The sequence below is a fragment of the Thunnus maccoyii genome, chromosome 20 (genome assembly GCF_910596095.1).
Source record: "Thunnus maccoyii chromosome 20, fThuMac1.1, whole genome shotgun sequence".
Classification (NCBI taxonomy): domain Eukaryota; kingdom Metazoa; phylum Chordata; class Actinopteri; order Scombriformes; family Scombridae; genus Thunnus; species Thunnus maccoyii.
Window position 1 is genome coordinate 23,988,244 of NC_056552.1, and position 26,148 is coordinate 24,014,391.

General features: G+C 38.9%; 1 protein-coding gene across 3 annotated transcripts in view; it reads right to left on the reverse strand.

Moving 5' to 3' along the window:
- Positions 1 to 26,148, reverse strand: part of myocd (myocardin) — a 163,583-nt gene that overhangs the window by 124,950 nt on the left and 12,485 nt on the right. For all 3 annotated transcript variants that reach the window (XM_042398395.1, XM_042398415.1, XM_042398394.1), the window contains 2 exons: positions 24,195 to 24,301; positions 22,030 to 22,116 (listed from right to left, as the gene is read on the reverse strand). The gene's annotated coding sequence lies outside the window, so the exon portion shown is untranslated. The remainder of the gene's footprint in view (positions 1 to 22,029; positions 22,117 to 24,194; positions 24,302 to 26,148) is intronic.

Sequence of the window (26,148 nt, forward strand, 5' to 3'; positions counted from 1 at the left end):
CTCTGCTCTCTGAATAGAGAGTGAATGTAGCCAACTGTATTGATCTTCTCATATAAACTCTGCAGGCTCACATGATTTGTTTCATGAACTAAACAAGGTCCTGTCATCTGCTGTGCATATTTAAAGCTACATTATTCCATATCTGAGCCTTTGAAGTCTGAGCGAACCAGCAGCGAATGCTTTGCACAGGTATGAATGTGAAGGTCAGGGAACGTTGAGCATTCAGTGAAAGGTTAAAAGACTAGAAAGCATCTCAGTCTGAACATGGATTACATCTCATGAACTCAATCCCTTTAAGCCATGTCACAAACCCACCAAAGTATTAGACAGATTCCGCCGCAAGAATTCATAATGACATCCTAAAACCATTTTGCGCACAGCAGCAGAATAAAGTCATTAAAGTTCGCAAAGGTGTTGCTTAACCTGCCAGATTTGTCTGTAACTTTATCTCCGGGGCTTTTTGATGCTTCATTCCAAATTTTTTATTCAGTACATCAAAATCTGATCTCTTCAATTTAAGGTCGTGCCCATATTAGGCGCCAGAATGCTACTACTCATCTTGGGACTAATTTGAGCTTTAATTACATACTTTGTCATAGCAATGATTAGGAAAAAAACATGTCATGTGTGTAAGATCAGCTAAAAAAAATGTCATCATCAGTGAAGACATACCTGTATGGTTGCAGAAGCTGAGCTCGGGTCAGAGACTGGTCTGTATGGATTATCTCTAGTTTGATATCATTACTGTTCCCTCTCATTTTCCTTCTGCTGAATCCCTAAATGTCTGTCTAGACTGCAGCCTTCTTGTTTCCTTGCTTTAGCCCTGGTGTTGATCATGGGAAACATTCTTTTTCCCCCTGATGATGTTTTTACTTGACTGGGCAGGTGGCATTCTCTCGTTTATACGCTCCACGTGTTGGTTCATACGTGACATGTAAAGCGAAAATTCACTGATAGCGTGCTGACTCAGGAAGAGTCTCATCAAAAGGCTTCATCTCTTTTAACAGCCTCATGGCGATTATACAGCACAATAATGCTACTGTGTGACTCCATCTAGCCAACACGCCAAAAGCACTCCCTGCTTTACATGCGACAATGTAATTCATTTCACTTTGAATTTACAATATCTATTGAAGGTAGGAGTGAGATGTGGCTATCTTGCACATGCATATACTCTTACAGCCTGAAATTTACAGAAGAGATATGAATGAACCTGACAGCAGCTCTCACAATACCATGTAAAGTAACAAACGCACAACCGCAGGATCAAAACAGATGTTTTGCATCTGGACGGACTTCTGCATAATCTAAACACATTACTTATTATTGCAATTACTCGTGTCTTACAATTTAATTAGACATCATAGGAAACCCATAGGCTGCATTTCAGCAACCCAAATTATGTAGGATGTGTGTGTGCCAATTCAGTTTACTGGAACTCTAATTGGACACATGTGGTAAGATGTGTTCAAGTACTAATTCATAAGCAAACTAGCAACATGCAGTCAGTCTGTCTGTGTGGCATTCGGCTGCCTGAACTGTCAGTAAGAGGTGAAACTTGGTTACCCACCTACATACATTAAGTTTTTTAACTTTCGGTTTACCCAAATTACAAAAATGGTATTCAGCAATGGAGATATTGGTATTTTTTCATCCAGTTCTTTGTTCCACTCCAGTGCAAAGGAGGTGAATGAAGTTTGATTTGTCCTGCTTGAACAACTGAAAATATATATTTAAAAAAAAATCAGTAGCAATGTTCTATTTCAGAAATAGTCTTCCAAATAATCACTGTTGACCTCACTGTTTTTCAATTTTCATTTCAACTAATTTCTACCACAGAAATACTCCCTATTCCAGCTCCTGGGAACACTAAATCAAGACACAGAGCTGATAAAAAAAAATTAGCCATTTAAGTTGCAGGGTCAGTCATTTAACTGCTTTGGAAAAGACTGAAATATTTCACAAACTATTAGATTGACTGCCATTGTACGTGCAAATATTCATGTCCCCCTCAGAATTAATTGTAATAACCTTTCATCTAGTGAAATTCATGACCAAATAACTTCAAAACTTATAAATAACATAACGTACATTGTGTGTTAGTGCTAGACAATAGTAATTGAGCATGCAAACACACTAAATGTAGTTGGTGAACTATGTAAACATTACATGCTAAACATGCTGATATTGTCCTCACATAATTCTTTATAACAGTATCAAATTTACATAATTTTTTTAAGATCAGTTTTGACATGCAGTGTATTCATTTCCGTCATCTCAGAGTCTAGATATTACCATACATTTTGACTAACCATTCTACATTACCCATATATCAATACCATGTTTTTGCATGCGTCTAATCATACTCAAACAAGCAGTCAGGTTATGCTTATCTGTACTTCAATATACAGCCTAATGCCAGCCATTCACTGCCAGCGTAAGGCATATAGGACATAGAAGAAAAAAAGAGGAAACATCAACACATGTGAGTGTTAAGTGAATATGAGTGTGTCTTGAGGGAAACCAAAGGGAGAGTGTTATCAGAGGGAGATAAAAGGACACACTATAGGGCTTTTTGGCACAGAGTGACTGAGGCATTACGCAGGGAGGCCAAAATACTACAGGGCAAGAAAATAAGGCTTGTAATGTAAAGACACCACTCAGAATCAGCACTGAAACAAAATTAGCAGGTTAGTTAGCAGGTTAATGTAACCAACAAGCCAAGCTGTGGACTAAATAGCCCTTTAAAGTCAGGTGATCCAATAGATACTGATTATCAAGAACAATTTAGAGAGCTCTTTGAAATACGAGCACAGCACTTAACCTAAGCCCTAACAACTGAAAATATACTCAGTCTATTTAAATGATTTGTCTCCTGCCATTTGAATGATCTGCCTCCTTGTGAAACTCGACACTGTGACTGCTGCATGCTTTTATCTACTGTAGGTCACAGCATGACAGGAAAGAATAACCTAACACAGCTAGTGGCCTTTCCTCAAATATATCTTCAGTATAAAAACTTCTAATGAATTACCTCAGTGAGATATTCAGCCTAAATCAAGTGTCTTCCAGGTCTCCTCTGGATTCGAAGAAGAGAAACATCAGGCACAACAATACTTTTACTTCAACTCAGAGGAATTCACAGAATTTTAATCAAAAAGGCAAACCCCGCTGAAGAATGGTTCAGCCATTGGGTATCCAACTGAAACACACATACTGTACAGTTTTAACACAGTTTAACCACTGTTCATGTACTCCCAACCCCAACCATTTATTTTCCATGACGAAATCAAGACAAGAACTACATAAAAAGTAACCCTTCAAAATGAAAGCTATTATGAAATTAATTATATTTTAGTTTGGGAAGAGCCCACCGCCATCTAGTCACACTAGTAGTTGAGGGAAGTGAAGCAGCACCTTAAATTAGAGAAGCACAACAATATGGCAGACTTTTCTTAATTATGCTAACAGTAGATTTGAAACTCTCTCCTAGGTAATACAGTATTAATGCTTACCATTAACTGTACTTTCAGTTAATATTAAGATTCAAGAGATTTTATTTGTCACATGCATACAAGTATGTATAGTGAAATGTTGTTGCGTCAAACTCCCAGGCAGACTGGTTTTGGCTGCTTTACCTCCATTACGGCTCCTGGGTTTACTTGACTCTTGTGGAAGGATGGCTGTCAGTCATTTTGAGGGGGCGTGTCCCGCTACCCGACTCTACTGCGCAGACTCTGGTTGCAAATGACGTCACACAAGCAAGACGGCAGCTCCCAAAAACGCAATATTTTGGCTCCACCTTTGCATAGTGGTAGGCTGCTGTCTGTCTGCTTGTAAAACCACAAGGTCTAATTTTCTTTTTCTACCCATGTTAAACACAGAAGATGTGAGTGTGGGAGCTTTAAAGTTATTTAAAGGTATCTTTCAAGGTTGAGTAAATAAGGTAAAGAAACGAGTAATGTAAACTATCTAAGTTTGCTGTTGAGTTATTAGTGGGATATGTGATTACTTTTTAAATAAGTAATATGTAATGAGTAAATTATTAAAATTTTCAAGTAACTTGCCCAAAACTTATTGCATCAATGGAAAACAACAGATTATTACAATTTAGGTTCCTTTTGTGTAGCTATGGAGATCAGCTCTATGAGTTTAGATAACATTGCACTCACCAAAGTAATTGCTAAGATCTGGGAATTCGGCAACATTGCTAAGAATATGTCAAATGAGCAGTCAAACAACAGTTTAGCCAAATTAGCTACCACTTTATCCGGAGGTTAAACCAAAAGTTAGTGCACCTGTAATGTAGCTAATAATCCCTAACTGCACAGGCAAACTGTGAGCGTGCACAACCAGTGGCCAGAGCTGTAGGACTAAAACCCAAGTTGTAATAAACTGTACTTTTCCTTTAAAGGGGACCTATTATGCTCATTTACAGCTCTATATTTTATTCTGGGACTCCACTGGAGTAGCTTTGAATGATTCACAGTTGAAAAATTTCCTCATTTATCTTACACTGGCCCTTTATGTAGCCCCTCAGTTCAGCTTCTGTCTCATAACAGGCGATCTTAGCTCCTGTCTCTTTAAGGCCCCCCTCCCAATGAGCCCACTGATTGGCCAGCAACCATTGGAAACTGAGGATTCAGAGCAGTCTGAAGCAGGTGCTTTTTGCTCACAGGGACATACATTCTTCAACATACATTTATCTCATTATTTGACACTTTGGCCGTGTTTAATATGAACATCCGACATTGCATCATTTTATATACATATATGACTGAAAATAAGAAAAAGCATTATAGGTCCCCTTTAATGTTACCTGATGTTCAAGCTACTGTCTCAAGCTAAACTCAGATAGTGAACAGTATTTCAGTATTTCACAAGTGTGTGAGTGCAGCTTCTCAACACTCTGCAGCAGAGAGCACAGGTAGCTGCAATAATGCCAAGTGAACAAGAAAGACAGTGACTGAGAGGCTTTGCTCAAATAGCCAGAGTTAGAGAATGACAAAGTGTATTTACAAAGAAAAAACGAGTCTATTGTATTACAGCAGAGCGACATGGACAATGTGAATGTAAACCATTACAGCCTGATATAAACAACTAGAACAAACCTTTTCCACTAACCTTACAACAGACAAGAACAACACCTGTAACCATAGTAACTATTCACAATTAAAAATGCATGATGAATATGAGACTAAAATTTTAATGACAAAACTAGGATAAAATGTCGTTTGTTGACTAAAACTGGACTAAAACAATAATCCAATGACTAAAATGTGACTAAAAATAATAAACACGTCCATGAAAAGACTAAAACTAAATCAAAAGCAGGTGCCAAAATTAACACTACTCCCAACTCTGCTGCTCTGCTGTCCAAAACTGTAATCTAGAGGAGGAGAAAAACACTTCTCAAGAGTCTGTACCTCAAACTTTGCACCATGGTTAATACCTATAAATAGCACATCATGCTCTGAAGTGTTTTATCTGTAAAGCAGCACACTGCTGCTGCCTTATGTTTCCTCAATGTACAGTACTTTATTTATCAGCCACACAAAAGCTTTGGCCTGTTTCCTTTTCCTCATGTCGACTACACTGACCTGCAACAGGCTGAAGCAAGTGAGAAGGACGAAAAGTCACACGGGTAATGTTTGTTTTTCAGTTGGGATACTGCAGGCTGTGGAACCAAGACGCTTCCTCACAGAGATCTTTTAAAACTCCAAAACGTAAACTGTGTCATTACTCTAAATTGGGTTTTGCCCCATGCCCATAATAGTAAGTAAACAATTTCCAAATCCATGAAAATATATGAAAACGCTGCGGCCTTAGCTCGCACTGCCATGCTGCAATCATGTTATTAATGGAAGAAACCAGATTGTTTGGATATCATATCCCCATGATAATTAAATCCAAATGTTTTGAAACGAAAGCTTATCCAGTACATGACTGTTGGCTGTATCACAGATGAATTGATTCAGTGTACGTAAATAAACACATGGATAAGAGGGTTTGTACACGACAGAGAGCAAACACTAACCTTGTTTTTCTGTAAATCCATAGAGGCAAGTTATCGTGTTGTTATGACATCAGAATACCCTCATGGAGCATGAGTTAACCACGATAGAAAAAGGCAGACAACCGACTGCATGTACAGATGGATAATATTGCTAACATACACAACACATGGCATGAATTTTTTCAAAAATATTTTGGCTTGTCAATGCACAAATGAAAGTCATCATGTTATACAGACAAGCAGAGCTCTCACCCTCTACATTAGTCTCATAGTTTCACTCACCAACATATGCTGCTCAGGCAGCTGCTTTCCATAAACAGTAATTGGATTCACTTGTTTTAATTTGCTTCACTACTGTAGGCTCCGTCCATAACTCACTTCAGATACGTGATTATTCAAACATTTTACGTCCAATTTCCTGTACAGCAATTACCCCAAGGAGAGAAGCGAGTGTCCTCACACCCGCTGCTGCCTGCTTCCACATCCAGCAACTGTAAAGCATGCAAAGCACACAGCCTGCCACCACACTTGCTTTGCATAATGCAGATCTGACAGTGGCTTCCTTCCTGCCGTTGACATCACTGTCAGTGGAAATAGCTGAATGTGTCTTGGACTCTTGATAATACTACTCCTATAGGGAATATGGAGACATAATCACATGGCAACAGTTAGAATATTTGGTACCACCTTCTAATACAGCACTTTTTGTGAATGGCAACCCCAAAGTTGCCAGACAGCGGAAAGTCTTCCCCCAGCTTTACACTTGCTTTGGCTTTTTAGCTACTTCTTTCATTAATCAGTGGACTGTTCATCCACTTACTTTCTGGAAAAGGGCCGCAGGACATCTGGACCAAAATCCATTTATTAGCAACTTATTAACATTTATAATTCCAGACCTGAGGGATTACTATAAGAACCCTTCATTAATGGTTTACTTGCTGTTGGCTTATTAAAAAGTGTGAGACCTGTCTTTATTCATTAATTTGATAACATTAGTAATTGCATAATTGATGGTGTATTAGACAGTCAGAACCATTACCCTTCAATAATGACTTACTAACATTTGTAACTGCAGAGTGGATGGCTCATTAGAAAGTGAGAAACCCATGACTCATTTATTAAAGTCCACCTGAAATCAAATAGTATATTTTGTGTCTACTACAGCATACATACCTACTCTGTAAATCACTTGTCCTGTGTTCTCCTTTGAGAAAAAATTCAGAAACCTAACACAAAAAAATGTACATTTGAATTTTCGTGATGGTGTCCCCTAGTTTTGCATTAAATTGCCTGAAATCCATTAGTTACCTGTCTACATCCACATTCTCAGAGTTGGAGCTGATGGTCACACTGAGCCTGATAGCACCCTGCCGCACAACACAAAGGCCACAGACTCTGAACAACAACCCACATTAGTTTTCCTGCTAAAGTCTCCTTCTTATCAAACTTATAAACATGTACACATGTCTTGTCCTGAGATCTTTCTGAAATCTTTCTATAGATATAGATATTTTAATAATACAATAAAGTAGTACATTTTTAATATGTTAAATATATTTAACGTAGAAAGTGACCCATCTGTAGACATGATTTTTTTATTTTTTTAATTCTTTATTTAACTCTGTGCAGGACATAAATATAATGCTGTGGTCTGGGACATGGGCTGCTTTATTATTTATTAGAAAAAGTGCAACAATAAATTCCATGTACAACCCACAAATGGATTTCAGTAAGGCAAAAATGTTGCAAAACTGTGACAAACCAGTAGTTTGCCCTGTCTTGACTATGCATGTATTGTAAGAGCAGGATAGAGCTCTGTCGTTCAGCCTTGCAGCCCAGTGGTCACTTGCGGTATTGCAGTGAAAAATACTCCCGTGGCCTAGACCACCACTGTAAAAGAGACATCTGTAAAACTATTGACAGGACACCTCAGACTACAAGCAAGGTCAATTATGACATTTTCTATTATTAACTTTTGATCCATTAAGATTTTATATTTGTAAAACCTTCCTCGAGCCAAGAAAATCGATTTAAAAATCTGTGACGTCATCTCAATGTAAAGTCTATTGGCCGAACAGGAAATCGTGGGTGGGGCCAGCGAGGTAAATACCACTGCCCATATTCACTTGGCCGCACAACACGGAAGCAAACTCAGTAGCTATAAACTTTTTGTGGTGTATGCGCCAGCAGAGCAATTCTCATTGGACAGAGTGGGCGCCATTTTCAGTCCGGTATCTAGCTCTTATAATACATCCATGGTCTTTACAGAGGAAATCTCAGTTGTGTCTCCAGCATTCAAATCTCCTACCAACTTTCTCTTAATACAATATCCTGATTTAGAGTCTCTTCTAGAACCATGTATTCACCCTCATCGTCACAGTACGGACGTTATGGTTCGGCGCATGCAGTCGTACAAAGAATATGCTCCGTGACCCCAACACTTACAGTCAAAATAGTTTAATTATCCACTTACTCCGACATACAGAACAATAAATCTAGAGGACAGGTTCCACCTGAAATGTTTTGGTGGTGCACCACTTAGCTGTAGCATGTATGCTACAACCTGAAAAACGGATAAATTCTCCAAAACAAAACACACTAACGCCACACAAACAAACATAACTCATGGCAAGGACAAGATTCTTAAGTTGGATTAGTTAGCCAGTTAACGTTAGCTAATGTAGCTACATTAGCTAACAAAAGAAGACCACAAGAAAGAACGTCATCACTACTCTGCAGAACACACAGCTAGGACCCCAAGCTAATCTGGCAGACCGAGCCAATCTTGTACCTACACTAGCCCAACACACAAACTAAGTGCTTAGGGCCCCCGTGGCCACCAGAGGGCCCCCGAGAGCACATTTTTTCTTTTTTTTTTGATGTATATTATGTCAATGGTAATCATACAAAAATGCAATATAATGTTAACGAGCTGGCTAGCTAATACTACTGGTTTAATCAATGCACACTGCCTCTGTCAGAGCTGGTGTCACGTTCATTAGCACTGTAACAGATGTAAACTGCATTTTGATGCAAGTACAGTTAGTCAGACTAATGTTACACTGCAGTCCTCCTGCATCGATGGAAAAAGCAGCAAAAAAGTAATGTTGTAAAAAAGGACATATCGTTCTGCAGCAGAGAAAAGAAAAAAGAAGAAAACAGAGGACAAGAAACCCTAATTACAGTATTTTACATTAGTATTTTTCATTATGGCTTAATTAGCTAGTTATAGATTAAGAGTTGTTGTTTTATGTGTACAAATTGCTTTCTGCTGAATTTATGTTGGTAAGATAAACTCATTCTATTCCATCAATTATGTACTTACACTATATGAAACTTCCCCTGGAGCACTGTTAAAGTATTTTGGAGCTGGAGCGCAACCAAACCACCTGCCCCTGATACTCCCCAAAGTGCCAGTGTCAGTGATGATCTTGCCACTGTACATTCAGTACTGCAAACCGCGGTGCTGAATAATACAGCAGGTGAGTTTTTCATAAACCATGCTTTTTGTGAGATTTTTTTGTTGTTGACAGACAGTCACATTATCTTTTAATATGACATTTAACATGGCTAGCGTTTATTTTTTTCATCTTAAGTCCATCCTTCTCTGCAGGCGAGGAGCACTTCCCTGCACCTGCATCTACTGATTCTACTGTTCCTCCCATGTGGCTGGTAAGTTTACAGCACAGCAACCTTTGTATTTGCTCAGTTTACTATAGAATATCCTGAGATAAATTTTTCTAATTATAATTATTAATTTCATTTCTCTATAGGTCCTTCTACCTTTGTGGTCATTGAGATCAATGTCACATCTACTCCCTCAGCAACTTCCAACCTACACATTGGATCAGCAGCTCCTCCAGTTGACCCATCTTAGGGGTCATCTGTCCTGTCCGACTCAGAAAGGACTGATCTGGTAAGTGATCTGGTGGTGTATGAATGATCAAGCATTGAAAATAGTCAGTAGTATTGGCGGCACTGTGGCGGTGGGGAGCCCCAAAATCAAACTCTGCTTAGGGCCCCATAAAGGCTAAGGCCAGCCCTGGGCAAGTCCATTGGAGGGGGTCTTCTTAATAAAGGGCTAGCCCAAAGGACAAAATAAATGTCATACTGGATTTTCCTTTATCTGGCAACCCAAAAATTGTTCATAATAATGGTTTAGGCAGAGCAGAGCACTATCCTGGTGTCTTCTGGCATATTCCAGGTACAACTCCAGGTTTCTGAAGCCAGGACATGGTGTTTACTTTCACAAACACATAACCAGGATACTCCAAAACTGAGCACTGGATAAACTGATGTAATATCATTTATTCAGTGATATGCCAAAGCTTATCATTAGTACAGAAAAAGAAAGCTGAGGATTTAGTGGAACTAGCTGATGTCACTTGTCAAGGTGGATATACATGTTCAGTAAGAACAAGGGCTTAAATATTCCCCTACTGAACAGAAAGTAGAGATTTACAGTTTCATACTGTATTAATGATTGACAGAGAGGCTAACAAACGATTGCAGTCAAAGATGGCTTTATGATGGAGGCTTTCAGTAGTATTGGAGATACTACAAGCATGTAGCTTAGTCTCCTATCATAACAACCTCACAACATCAGGTTAAAGTAGGATTTTAACTGCCACATAGACAACTGAATTAAACAAATGTATAAGAAAATATAAGTTCAAACTGAAATGGGGTGCAGAGAGGAACACAGAGGACTCTGAGCAATAGGCTAGGGCTCCACTGAAGATTTAAGAGGAAGAGATGGGGTGGAGAGATGAGAATCCATGATACTACTGTCAAGACAGGAGAGTTGGCGTATCAGCGCCTGCAGTGTGTTTAACTTAACCCACCCTGTTATCAAATGATGACTTGTAAAAGCATTTCTACTGATGTGGCTCATCTCATAAGTACGTTTACTATAAATAGTCATTTCTGTTGCTGTTGTTGACCTAAGTGACCAGCGGTTTCACTGGAAAACACATAATGCCGCTGGAATGAAAGAAAACAGATGCTGCTTTCAAGTGTTGTAGTCAAAAACACTGTAATTGTTAAAAGTTAGATTAATTTCAGTGAACTAGAGCAGAGGGCAAGCTATGTCACCTCACTTAACCTAAAAGGATGCACTTTGAAGGCTACAGCATATTATTCACATCTTTTACATCCTTTTACAAAGCATTAAATAAAGTGCATGGTATGGAGGTTTCTGCGTTCGTCAGTGGTGAGAGAAGTACTCAGATCATTACTTTCCTCAATTGAAATTTGCAATACTACAGTAAAAATACTCCATGACAAGTTAATCAACAAAAGTATGCAGGATACAGAAAAATGGCCCTTGTGAGTGTATGAATATATATTATATTATAAAGTTTTCTTTACTCTAATGTCAAAGTGGAGCTTTGTATATTATATAATATATATACACAATATAATTATATAATATTGTATATTACGTAAAGTGGAGCTGAATAAACTAGATTAGATTCAATAAAAAATAACTATTTTGGTAAATTATCAATAGTTAGAGTCATTTTTCAAGCAAAAGTTCTAAACACTCCCTAGTTCAAGCATTTTAATTGCTGCTTTTCTTCGTCTTTTTTGTGAGTAAAGCGAATATGTTTAGGTTTTGGAGAGTTGGTTAGAGATGAAGCAACTTCACCTTGGCCTTTAGTAAATCATGATGGACTCATGATGGACTTTCACTGAGAATTTCACAAATTTTTATTTTCATATTGTATCTCATTATATTTTATATTTGTCATTTTTTATATACAAAATATTATTCAATTAAAAGAGAAAATAACGGACAGATTAATAGGTAATGAAAATAATCATTCATTGCAGCCCTAATATAAAACATGAATCTACTAAGTATAACTGTAGTGGAGTAGGGGTAGAAATTACGATAGAATAGAAATACTCAAGGACAGTACCTCAATTAAACATTGAGTAACTGTTACGTTCCACCACTGACATTAATTTGTTACTCATATTTCTTATGGTCTGTGACATTTTTGATTCTAAGAATGTAAATGCCAATATTCACATTTTACTGTAATTTATTAAAAACACCAACAGGTGCGTTTAAGCAATACGTACATCTGATAATGTTATATAACTTTCTGTGTGAATGACGCAGTTACACCTTTTCTTGTGTAAAGGTGTGACTAGCATCTCTCTCACTTTACTGCTGCCGCTGCATGAAGAAACACTTGTCACGGATATTGCCGCTTCATCTGGGATGTTCCTTGGAGTTTTCTACGAAGCTGCGGAGGTGGCTGCGCTCTTCACCAGAAACATCCGAGGAGAGCCAAAAACTGAGGAGCGGAATGTGCAGATATTACAGTGCAGGCACAGAAACGAAAGCATGAGCTCATACATTTAAAAAAAATAGAAGAATCTGTTTAATCTAGTCAATTACAAGTGAGTGTTTAATTTCAGTAAACAAGTGAAAGATAAAATCCAACAAGTTTACACGCAACCAAGGAGGATTACAGCAGCCTACAGACGGGTAATAAATTAAAGGAAAAATCAACATAAAGTGTCTTAATAATGTTTTGGGCCACCATGTGCCGCCAGAACAGCTTCAATACACCTTGGCATTGATTCTACAGTCTCTGAACTCTGCTGGAGGGATGAACACCAGTCTTCAAAAGAGATTCCCTCATTTGGTGTTTTGATGGTGATGGTGGAGAGTGCTGTCTAACACCGTCCAAAATCTCCCATACTTGTTCAATTGGGTTGAGATCTGATGACTGTGAAGGCCATAGCATATGATTCACATCATTTTCATACTCATCAAACCATTCAGTGACCCCTTGTGCCTGGTGAATTGGGGAATTGTCATCCTGGAAGAGACCACTGCCATCATCAGGATAGAAATGTTTCATCATAGGATAAAGGTGATGACTCAGAACAACTTTGTAGTGATAAGCAGTGAGTCTTCCCTCTAAGGGGACAAGTGGACCCAAACCATGCCAGCAAAATGCCCCCCACAGCATAACAGAGCCACCAGATCCCCTCACTATAGGGGTCAAATATTCAGACCTGTACCAGTTTTTCCTTTAGTCACATTAAGGACATCATTTTATATGTAAAATATTTAAATATTAGATATTATAATATATGAGGTACACAAACAGTAGTGTATGTTTTTCCTGTAGGACTCAACTTTCAAGTGTGTTTGTGTTTTGGATAGATGGAGCTGAGGGTCATACACCTGCAGATGAGCATTTCACCATCTGATATTTTGAAATTTGAGACCTCCACTCTTTTCTTTAAAACGATTTGCAGTACACAATACAACAGTATTTACATTGCCATGCTCCTACATCACCATTTGTGCACTCATCTCCTTTCATCCAGTTACGTGTTGTGTTGAAATATGCTCACAAACTAAATAATACCCTAATGATGAACTGTCTTCAAAATATTTACTCTTGTAGATGTCTCAAAACTCTAAAACACAAATTTGCTAACACCATAAAAAGCAAATGTTTGTAGCCTGTCCAGAAACAGGAGCCAAGTAAAGTCAGCAGTCCAATCTGACCTCCTATAATTACTTACTACAACTTATAACTTATCAAATCATATCTAACTAATTAGTATCATGTATTTTAGACTATTGCTCCTGTATAGTTGATATCAATTACAAAGCACCAGCTAGGATTTTAATTTGTACACACACACTGCAAACTCCAGTCTACTTAGGCAGACTCAAAACCACAGTTACAATAATTTATAGATCTTTTAGATAATACTACATTAAAAGTTAAATGTTTTCACTCATACAGTATAAACAGATGTTACAAGTGTTTTATCACAGAACTATGACAGAATAATCAGTTATTAGTCATTGCGTGTCGAGCTGAACCTACTGAACTCAGTGCACTGTCAATCTCAATCTACACGGGTGAGAGGAGGGGCTGATTTATTGGAATATAACCTAACTTTTTGTTGGTGGAAACCACCCAAATGGTGCAGAAGGTGGCTGATATTGATCACAACCTGCCCAAAACCGTTTTTACCCATGAAATTAAATAAAAAGTAGCCCAGAAAACCGCCCTATCTGGCAAAACCGCACTCACCCCAGCCAACCCCCTACGACTACGGTGTGGTAGAAGAAAGTAGCACTTCCAGGACTTAATAGAACGTTGGTAAAGAACATGATCCAGGCAGAAATGATGTTTCTGTGGCAGTGGCGGCAAGAACCGAGGATTGGTGGGGATTGTAACAACTACTACTTATCCATATAACAGAATCAATGATTTTCTTTGCATTTGTGTGATCGGTATTAGTAACATCTTCTTGATCCTCATAGAATGATCGACCATTTATAGCAAACAATGACACGCACTAGACATACATTTTACTCTATTTTTCCTTTACCCAGACTGACGAATGGAGGCTTGTAGACTGTAGAAGTTGCTGCCAGAGGAACTTCAACAAGGGAATTCATTATCATCTTTTATAGCCACTTCTTCAAACACATTTTATTGTCCGCCTTTGATTATGATGTCTTTTACCTCATTTTATTTCACATATATTTTTCAAACTGTTTGATCTCCGTTTAATCCCCTGTTTTTATCCATCTTTCATTATTTGTACAGTTTTATGATTTCCTCTGAAAACATTTTGTGAACCAGGATTTCAGAGATGTGCTATATAAATAAAATTCCCTATTAAACGAACACCGTCATGATTCTTGGGTCGTCCTGTTGCTTATTAGCAATGCATTTCCTTGTGATGATGACTGACCAAGGTTCGTAGATTACCCACCTTTTAATTTTGAACTACATCACTGGTTGGATGGAACTCTGAAGTGAGTAAGAAATTGGAAGCATGTGTTTTTTTGCATGTTTCATTATGTCTTGGCCTGGCGTACCTACAACCGTATTATCCTGTTACATGTTTGCGCTGCATTTCATTCACATGCTGCAAACAAATGTTATGATGGGCTGTCAAAGGTGGGGGGAAAGTCATGGAGCTGGTCCACGATGGGCAAACATATAAGAAACAAATCTGAACTAAACATATTAACCATCCTGATCAGACTGCTCTGTTCTACCTGCAGGACGGTGATATCAAACCATCTGTTTAAACGAGAAGCAGATTTGTGGGGATAGTGCGAGAGTTACCCCCTTTGATTGAATCAGGTCAATAAGCCGAATTCCAAATTTTTGATCAGAATGTGGGGGTGGATAGCATGGGGTAACGTCACCACATACTTTGCGGTGAGTCATAGGCTGGAGGCGAGAGGGCTGAAAAAAGGGGGGGCTATGGAGTGACCTTATGATGTTGTAATTTAACGTAGAGCATGTCACTTTGTCTAAAAATAACAGCCAGTTCAGACTGAAATAGCAGGTCTATTTCTGTTTGGTGTTTCTGTTGGACGCCTCTGGGGCGCTCTCTCCGGGGGTGTGCATGCTAGCAAGGGAGAGCAGGAGCAGGAGGAAGGGAGAGAATGTGTTGTTTTGTTTTTCATTCTTTCCGCCTTAAAAGAGGAGGGGGAATCTGGAAAAGAAAAAAAAAAAAGAAGAAGAAGAAGAAGAAGGGAGCAGCTGAAACCTTTTCAATCATCCCTGCAAACTATCCACAGTTGTCTAAACCATTAAACTCTCAGTTTGAAATGAGTCTTCTCTTGCAGCAGTGGCAAAGACTGAGAACATTCTTTTGGGGGAAAAGCTGGTCATTTTGATTTAAGACTGGGGTCCCAGCTAGCTTGGCTCTACAGTATGTCACCCCAGTCAACAATGTGCTCTAATGACTGGAAGCAAATTGATACCATTTGTCTCGGAAAGCTCCCCTCGGTCTGGAACATTGGGTTTAAGCTTACAGCTAAGCCCTGGATGTGTGACGTGATTACGAAGAAGGTCAAGAATTATCATTTTTCACTGTGATTCTTTTTGTACAGTCCAGTTGGATACAGGGGCTATGAATCATCGCAACATGAATATACTGTATTACTCATTCTCCTTAAACTGACTGTTGCAGCCTCTTCAGCCCCCCCCTCCACACACACACACACACTCACACTCACTCCCTCTCTGCTCCGCACACAGTGATGTACCGTACTTAAAGGAACCCCTGTTTAGGTTGACTTGCCTTTAAAAGCCTCGCTGCTATAACAACTTCCTCAAGCCTTTTTCTGTCCCAAACACAGACGGAGGAATGTGTGTTTTACGAAAACAGACTCAATCCACCATGCAGGATATTAGGCCACAACATAGGCTGACAGTAACGTGTGTGAGTACAACAACAGAGCAGCATGTACTGTGGCAAACTACAGCAGCTATTCTTAGCACTCACGGTTCGACTTAAAACCACAAACCACCCATACCTTGTGAATATGAAATCCTATTTCCTAAAACAACTAACTTGTAGCAGCAAATACATTTTGTAAGAAAGTGCTCTGATTATGTTTTTATCAACATAATGTTGTAAAATGGTATCTGCAAAATGTTTTTAGTACAAGTATTAAAAAATGTTCAACATATTTCATATGTCATTCATTCAATATCCACTGCTGGCAATGAAAGCATGATTAATGTTGAAATGGTTATGGCAACCCAAATGTCCTGATTCAAGGTCAGGAAAGATTGTGGCCTTGGTTAAATATAGGGAAAGTCAACACTGAACAAAACAGAACATACTGCCTTTTTATACTTAATAATACTTAATAAAATACCAAAATCACAATCTTTCTCTATCCTTAAAGCTGCATTAATTTAATGTTGGTCACTTGGGGGCAGTGTTGCAAGCTAAAAACAACACCTTATCACCTTTTAAAGCCAATGTGTTAGCAAACAATTGCCTGTTTACACATCCAGCAGACACAGTAACATTAGCATTCATTTGGAGTTGTCTTACTGGCCAACCTTTTAATTCTGCTGTGGTCTCTACCAACTCCTGAGACACATATCTGACTCTTTAGCTGCTAAATTATCCACTATGTTCACCAGCTAGTTCCTAACTTGTCTGCTGTTAGGTGCTGAGCAGGTACAGTACAGTTGGTTTGCTGACAACACCTGCCATCTTCAGCTGATAACGGGGTTGATGGGAGTGAAGTTGTGGACCAGGAAACAAAAACAATCAGCTAAAAGTGAATGGGAAGCTAAAAGGCTCTTTAGAGCTGCAGAGTTGGTGATTATTCTCAGTTTTAACCAATTTAGACTTGAAAATGAGTATATTATTATTTGTGATATCCTGTTTTTTACTAGTAAAAGGTTTTGAATCTTAGTAGAACCATCACATAGTGATAATTATTGTCTGGGAGTAGCCTTTTACCCCCTCCTGTTTTAACTCTTGATTACATCACTCTATTAACTGTCTTTACTATTGTCTAAAATGTAAAACTGACTCATTGTCATTGTTAACAACTGTATTTGCATACTGTATGATCACTGCCTCTTGGCCCACAGTAGTATACCATTAAAAAGTGTAACTTCACCTCCAGGTCTGAGCCTAACTCCACCCACTTCATCATTTACTAAAAAGTGGGCAAGGGGCTGAGGGGGGGCTGTGGGTGGATGTGTGAGGCTGGACAGGAGTTGCTCAGTGACATCCACTGGCCAGAGGGGAAAAAAAATAAATAAATAAGAGGAAGACAAACAGTGCGACAACATTTAAACGAACAAGTCATTTTTAAAAACACTGTCTGTGTTTAACTTGGTTTATTTTCACATGAAGACAGATTTAGCTTCAGCTGCTAACAGCAGCATTGACCTGCTGGAGGAAATCTCCATCTGTTACTGTCCACAGAAGTCAGAGCTGCTGGCAGCCACAAAAACAACAGAAATCGTCTTCGCATTTCGTCCTGTAGCTCTTTAAATCTCCAGCTGTTTGTTCCTGGAATTATTTGCTGGTAAAATCTTGTTTCAAAACATTAAATCGTGGTGTAACCAGAGCTCCACTGTTACTGAACCTGCCTGCAGCGGACAGGTTCAGTATAAGATTTTACCAGCTGATAACTGCAGGAACAGACAGCCGGAGAGTTAAAGAGCTATAGGATGAAATGCAAAGAGGATTTCTGTTGTTTTTGTGGCTGCCAGCTGCTCTTCCTCCCATGGACAGTCACAAACAGAGAGATTTAAAGGGCTGATTTAAAACAGCAGATGACATGTAGAGCCATCTTCAACCCATGAAATGCAGACTTTTAAAAAGTTGGTGTCAATGTCAGTATTATCACCAGTATTGAAATGTTTCATCACAGTACAGTCATATAATCTACTTTACAGCTCAAAAAACACGTTTAAGTGTGCTCTTTAAACACACCACTCCACAACAAAGGACTTTAAGTGATTTCTTTAACACCTTTTGCGGTATATATATTATTTTTGATTCAAAGTATTGATTAGTGCAGCTTTAACCAAGTGTTTTTATAGTCTAAATGTGAAACCTGGTCTCCTGTGTTTTGTACGCCCAACCCTCCACCACAACCTGCTACCTAAGACTGATGTTGTACATCCTTGATTGGATAAATCATTGCCTATGAAGGTAATCCAGGCAGCAAGAGTGTTTCCTGCAAAGGAAATTGCTAGTATATAAATGTATTTTGTAGGAGATAGGGTTGGAATACAGTGTAAATTTCGGGGATTATGGTTACAACGATGCCAGACCAGTTCAGTAGTCAATAGCGAAGAGTTTATTTTCAGCTGAAGCTTGATTTGTTTTCTTTCGTGAGTCAAATAACCAGCTAGCGTCTGGCTTGCGGATCTGCACAGGCCTGCCCTGTTATGTGCTGTATATATATTTTATGCAATCTCATCCTTCATGCTCTTAGTACATCTCCGCATCAATTTCACAACAGGCCTTTCTCAAATTCTCTCATTCTCTCTGAATATATTTCTACAGACGGCTCCCCATTAATAAAGCTGTCAGGTGAGAAAATAAAGCTTATTTTTTACCAGTAATACCATCCGTCGTGTAGAATTTGTGCCTCAAAAAGCAACGATAAGTCCGCCCCATGATTATTTAGTCTATATTATGAGAAATATTGACGTGAAACTCCATCACCTGGTTCAAATATGAGCGACTGTGTCTGCCAGTGCTCGTCTGAGAGGGAACATTCGGATGCCAATTGAATGAGGAACTCCCTCATGAGATGGTCTGATGACAGGGTCAGATTGACTTGAAAGCTTGGAGGAGTTCACGTCTGGGTTTGAGTGTGCCAAATTGCAATATTGCCAGACATGTAATCACGGTATGGATGTTGCGTTGTGGTAGAATTCATACTGCGCACCGGGTTAACATTGGATCCAGCTCTCTGGTTTGCACAACACAGCAGTGGCACTTCTTGCTTTAAAGCGTGATCTCTCAGTGATCTCATCGCTAATGATAACTGACTCAACTCCAAACACAAGAGGGGTGAGAGATTAAAACGCTACGAGGCACCTACAGTGCAGCTACAGTAAAACAGGTCCATGATGTAATGTTTCTCAAAAGCAACAGGGCGAGGTTTAAACACATGAAAGTCCAGGACCAATTGGAAACAGATTTGACCTGACAAGTGTGATTGTAGCCTGTTGTTTCAAGACAAGACCTGTCTGTGCGCATGTGTGTGAAAGAGCGAGAGAGAGGAGAGATAGCACTGGGGAGTTAGGTGGCAGGCCTCAAATTTCTTTTTACCATCCATGAAATCCACAAACACCAAGCAGCCAGGGGAGTCTTAAGAGATGGAGATGAGCCTCAAGGTGCAGCTGATGAACGTGCAGGACCAGCCAAGCAACATAAAAAGAGAGATCTGTGTAGCCATTGAAGTGAATTTCAACCAGTTGTTTCTAATTAGGTCCGGCTCCTGGGATCAGCCCAGAAGATACGTTCCTCCTGAATGTCTCTGCTTCTATAAACAACCCTCCTCTGGTTCTTGAGCTGACTGGGGCCTCAGACCTGGCCCTTGAAGCTCACCTATGCCAAGGTGTCTACAAAGCTTTGCTACTTGCTGCACTTTTGACCACAAATGACTACTAATGATCATATCTGGAATATTTATTGAGGACAAACAGAAAAAAAATCCGTCAGAGTTAAAAGTAGGTCAGTGGTCATTTGATTTAGTCTTTGGATGGACATGTTTATTAGTTTTAGCCACATTTGGCTAAAACTAATAAATAAATAGCCACTTGATTAAAACTCAAGTTTTTGTACAGATAAAACTAATGACATATAGCATGTTAATTAGCGAGTTTTAGAGGGGAGGATTTTGTTATGTTTGGACAGAGCTGCCAGGTTTTCCAGTCTTTGTGGTAAGCTAAGCTAAACGGCTTGTGGTGTTAGCTTCATATTTATCATGCAGACATGAGAAAAGTCATCATCAAATAAGTTAAAATATTATTTTGGCACAGTAATATTCCTTTAGTGAACATCTTGAGGAAGATTTAAAAAGTAACTAAACTAATGTGATAGCGGATGTCACATTAGCTTACTTTTTTATTAACGGCCTGCATGTTTTCATAGTTTGTGCCAACTGTTTTGTTGCTGCTTCTTTTTTCAGTGGGATTGTACATGACATTAGTCCATAAATCCATTATTTTTCCTTCCAGGAACCGCTAACGTCAGCTAACATTACTGGCAGAGACATAATGGTACCGAAATGCGAGATGCTGCTTGTTAGCACAATAGGTCAAGCAGCTAAATCAACTGGAGATATTTTTGGGCGGCAGAGGACACAATATGTGGTTCCACATGCCCGTGCAGGTCATTGAAGAAAACTTCATTAAAACAGTATTTGTCTATTCATCTGTCTTTTACATTATAATTCAGTTTTTACTCATTACAATATAATACATTTTGTTATAGTTTTCAAAGGCCACTGATAACTTAGCTTTAGCTTTGGTGAAATTAACACTGGAGCAGATGAAAGCAGCCTGTGTTATTGCTAGAGAGATGTAACCCTGCATCTGTGTAACAGGGCCATCATCTTTCAGAGAGCAGTGCTCCAGTGTTTCCATTTCGAGTTTTACTCAGCACGCCAGTTGTTTTCCTCATTTATCACCCATCTGTCTCCTCTGACTTCTTTTTCATTTGTTCTCTCTTCCAACACAATTTTCTTTTCATTTCTCTTGATTCCTTCACTTTAACCGTTACCTTTCTCTCCTGTGCACAAGAACTAATCGCCACCTCTCCCCTTGAGTTAGAAAAACAAGTTCACCTTTGCATTATCACCCCAAACGTCTGCTCAGGCTATTATCATCTTCTTAAGTTACCTATCCAAAGCCCACAGTTATGAATCTTAATACTGTGTGCCTTTGAAGCCGGTATCACAATGCATACTTTAGTGAAATATCTTCATCCTTTTCTACCACACTTTGATCACTAAGTAGGAGTGAAGCACAAAACCTGTTACAAGAACTCGAAATTGGACAAGTCAAGCAGAGGACAGGCAAGATTTGCAATCCTTTATGAATGACACAGCACAATATTATTTCACTGATATTTATGTTTTAGCTTTGTTTTTCCAGATTGCTTCGTTTTATAAAGCTGAAGTTCTGAATAAAAAGAACCCAGATACATACAGTATTCTAATTCTGTTATAAATTAGCTTCAGTCCGCTCCTGACGCGGAAGATGAGAGAAGATATATTGCATAACTCACACTGAGTCGTCGGTGGAGGCTTGATACAGCAGCGGGGTAATCCTGATCCAGCGAGGGGGTGTCCTCACCCGGCCCTGCTGCTCCACATGTACAACTCTTGCTGTGTGTGTGTGTTTGTGTGTGTAAAGCAACGTGTTCTCTCCTCCCAGCAGTCTGAAGCACTCTTTAAGGCTATTTATAATCAGCGTTTTTGTTTGCAGACTGGGTTGTTACCTCCACTCGCTTATCTTTGAGTTATTTGATAGAGTAGTGAGGTCATTGGATAAGAGTGGTTTCGACAAAACGAGCGTGCAGTCACTGGGAATTGATGAGTTCCAGTGGCTCAATGGCTAAGTAATCATTCAGGCAAGTGTAACCACTCCTTCATTTTATCTGCCTTGATCTTGAACTGTTCCACAATATCTCAGGTTCAAATTTGGGGAATCTAGACTCACCAGTGATAGATGTTTTGCCTCTGTCACCCTGTTGGTTTCCTTGTGAAACAGTTCCTTCAAGTTGCCTCTCTGACTTGAGCAACTGACCTGCAAGATAAAAGTAACTATTTTCAGTAAATATACTGAATTTGGGTGTTTCTATTTGACCACGGATTGACATTTACTGACATACAGTAACTGATGAAACTGATTTAAAGCTGCATTTTCTTTCGTCACTTGGGTGCATATCCAAACTCCACAACAACATAACAATCATTCACATTTGACATCAAATGGCCCTCTCAAGTTGAAACGGCTCTTGTTTGTTTACACATCAAGCTAGCATCAAGCCACATTAGCGTTCATTTGCAATCATGTTTTTGGTCACCTATTGAATGTAAGGCAAATATTCATTCTCCATCTAGCTCTGTTTTGACCTCCACCAACTCCTACGAAAAATACCTGGCTCTTCACCTTCTAAAAACGCAATGTTCACCAGCTAGTAGCTAGCTACTATTCTTTGCGATTTGGTGCTGGGCAGGTAGTGTATGTTGGGGTTATCAAAGTATTTTTGCTAAGAACAGCTGCTTGAAATTGGGTTGACGAAAAGAGTGAGACTGATCCAAAAAATTTCATGTTGTAAAATCAAAACAATGAGCTAATACGAAGAAGCTTAGAAAGACACCAAAATGCAGATAATTCTCTGTGGGTTTCACACCCCTTTAACAAAGTAATCATTTGACCAGTTGTTCATAAAAATATTGATTAATCCAGCTTTAAAATCTGGATTTACTACCATAATTTAACATCTATGCAACCTTATACAGTAAGACCTTTATGTACACTTGACTTGGACTACTAATGTACATTGTACTACTGGGCACTATCATTGAAATCTTTTCTTCATGCTCTTTTATTTTCTTATTTTATTTTCCTACAGGTCTGTGGCCAGGACTACTGAGACCATGAGAAGTCAACACAATTGTTTTACTTATATTTTCTGCCAGCTTTATTTAAATAGAGCAGTTTCTGAGGGAAATTCCTCTGAAAATCATCAACTGCTTATATATAATTATAAAGGAATTACAGACCAATAATATAAAGCCTTTTTTTTTTTTTTGTTTTTTTTTTGTTTTGCCAACATAAGTCTAAATGCCCTGCCAAGAAGAAAATTCTGATTGAGAACTTTGATTGAGAATCTTGCTGGAAAAATACTGGGCCTAAAAGTATTGGAATCAGTTCTAAAAATGTGGATTTTAGTTAACTGTAGGAAAAATGGCTCCAAGGTCACTAAAACCTACAAATTCCCAGACAAATTGCTCAAGACATAACCTCAGTGTCCTCACTATAACTACAGTCCTGCTTACCTACCTCTTTGAGTGACCTTATCTTATTTGTTTCCTGATTTATGTGACTTGGCCGATATAAGAATGCCATTTCTCATTGGGATTAATAAAGGGCTCTATTTATCTATCTATCTATCTTTTTTTATTAACTTGTTTTGGATACATGTGTAATTACAGACACATAGCCAACTTTCTTTAACGTCAATTTTTATAATTTTTCTTTCTTAAAGATATGAGTTTGACAGACAGTCCAACTCCTGGGAAAAGTGGCATTGCAGCAGGGTGGAAGGCATTAAGAGCTTTCAGCGACGCCCCAAGGCAGGCTCATGTGATACCCTGTAAGAGAAGGGCTAATATTTTACAGTCAGCTTGGTATTTACCAGAAGCTTGTATCGTTCACCTCGGATCAAGACCAAAGTATCAAAACATTCTGAGGATGAGCATTGAACCTGCTTTTCAGCTCTCTTCCGAGGATAAGGCCCCTTTACTTATCAACGAGGGGTTCAGTCATTGGTCATGGGGAGTACAAAGAGGCAGAAGAGAAAAACTCAGATGTCAAAATTTGGGGGGTAAAACTTGGATGCTTAACATGACGTTGAAGTTAGGCATGTAAAATGTGACACCACAAGAACTCTTGCCTATGAGCCACAGCCGTGACGTAATCCATGATACATAGCACTAAAATGTAGAAAATCCTCTTTTGTAAAACACGAGAGGGAGAAGTCAGCCTGTTTGATTGATGGAATTGTTACAGAGTCTACTTAACAATCCTCTAAATTTAGATCTGATTTCGTATCCCTGTTCTGAACATGGATTTCTGGCCTGCGACCCAGGCATTACCTCAGCCGTGCAGCTTTGAGTGAGTGCGGTGTACTTGAAGACTGGGCAGAGAGGCCGCTGTCATCCAGTCGTAATAGCTGCTATTGGTATGTTGAACTCAGCCCAGCCTGCAGTGTAATGGCAAAACAAGCACAATTGTTCACATCCAGATATATTATTCCCGCTGCTGCAAACTGAAAACATGCTCATGTTAGTGTGGGCCTGTTCATGCAGGGAGGTAAAGAGGGCCAAAGGAGCCAGGTGGTCTGGGTTTCCTCAAAGCCTCTCTTTCACTCGTGTATCTTTATTTGCATTTTGACAAATGGTCCTGTTGCTGTGAATAAAGCGCAGTGCATCGAGTCCACGTTATGAGCTGTATGTTGATGTAAGAGAAGAAAGAAAGGAGAGATGACGGCATAAGCTCAGGATATTATTTGAACTTCATTTGAATTAAAAGATACATATATACATAAACATTTGAAATCAAGGAATTAAATCATTGGGGAGAGTGGGAAAAAACACACAAAAAAACATACATGTGATAAAGCTGCTCTAAAAAACATTTTTGTACTTACAATGGATCAATGATTACTTGTCATGTTAAAGGGTTTGTCCCTATAGGCAAAGTCAAAGAGAATTATCACCCAGCTCTGCAGTTGCCCTCAGAGTTTTAGCGTCTTTCAGCTCATTGTTTTGGTTCTACAGCCCACAACTTTACTATGTATGTTGTATGTCAGTCTCACTGCTCTCATCAACCCTGTTAACAGCCACAGCAGGTAAGCTGTTTTTAGTTAAAGCTTTGACAAACCCACTGTATGCTACCTGCGAAGCACACACCAGACAGACACACTTATACCAGCATATAGCTGGTGAGCACAGTGGAGCACTGCCAAAGAGTCAGATATTTCCCTCAGAAGTTGCGACAGAGCAGAACAGAGCTAAAAGGAAAGAGAACATTGGATTTACTTTTGCCAGGTGGATACAAACATGACATAAATGCTAATGTTGCTCCGTGTGTGCTGGATAAGTAATTTTTTTTTTTTGCTAACATGTTTGCCGTAGCAACTTTCCGAGGAGATAATGTTATGTTCATAGCTTGTTGCGCCAAAAATTATTATTGCTGGCTGAAAGGTTAATTTTGGTTCATTACAACTTGGATATTATTTTTTGTAGTTTTGGCCATCATTCCTACATAACATAGCACAGACCTGGTTAATGTTAAGATCTGGAGAGGTGGCAACTTCAGGTTTTAAACAAACCCTCACCTTAGCCAAAATTATATGGAAGATAAAACAAATGTCTTTTTAAAAAAAAACAAAAAACAAAAAAAATCTTTTTAAAAATCCATCACAGTTTTCAGACAGACTTCCTGGTTCAACTTTAACCACACTTACAGTGATTGTTCGTGTATAGTTTTGCTGTGCAATGGAAATAAATGAAGTGGTTTAGATAATCTGGCTAAACTGTTAGCATGTCTGACTGCTTTTGTTTTAGACTTGGACTTAATTAGAGCGATGCTTCCACATTTCCAGATCTCAGCAATGTACAATGTTATCCTAACTGATAGAAATGGTGGCCAAAACTATGTAAATAAGACTCAAGTTGTAATAAATCAGAATTATCCTTTAACTGTGTGGATTTGGACCCCTGATGTTCCTCCTTGCACTGACTGAACTACACTGCCTCCCACAAACTCGACCCAAACCCACAGACTACAGATGCCCAGATTCTCTCCACTGTATAAATACCTTTAACAGGGACCGTAAGCAGCACTCTAATGACACTGGCACCAGAAGCAAGGAGATTCCTGAGAAACCCAATTCTTTCCATATCAAAATAATATAGTATATATAAAAGACTGTAAACAACATTAGTGGTTGTTTTCTGCTCTTCTGATTTTCAGTTTGAGGAACAATCATTTAATTCCAACAACTGCAATGGTTTGTCTTTGTTGAAGTTACATTAGTAATGCACT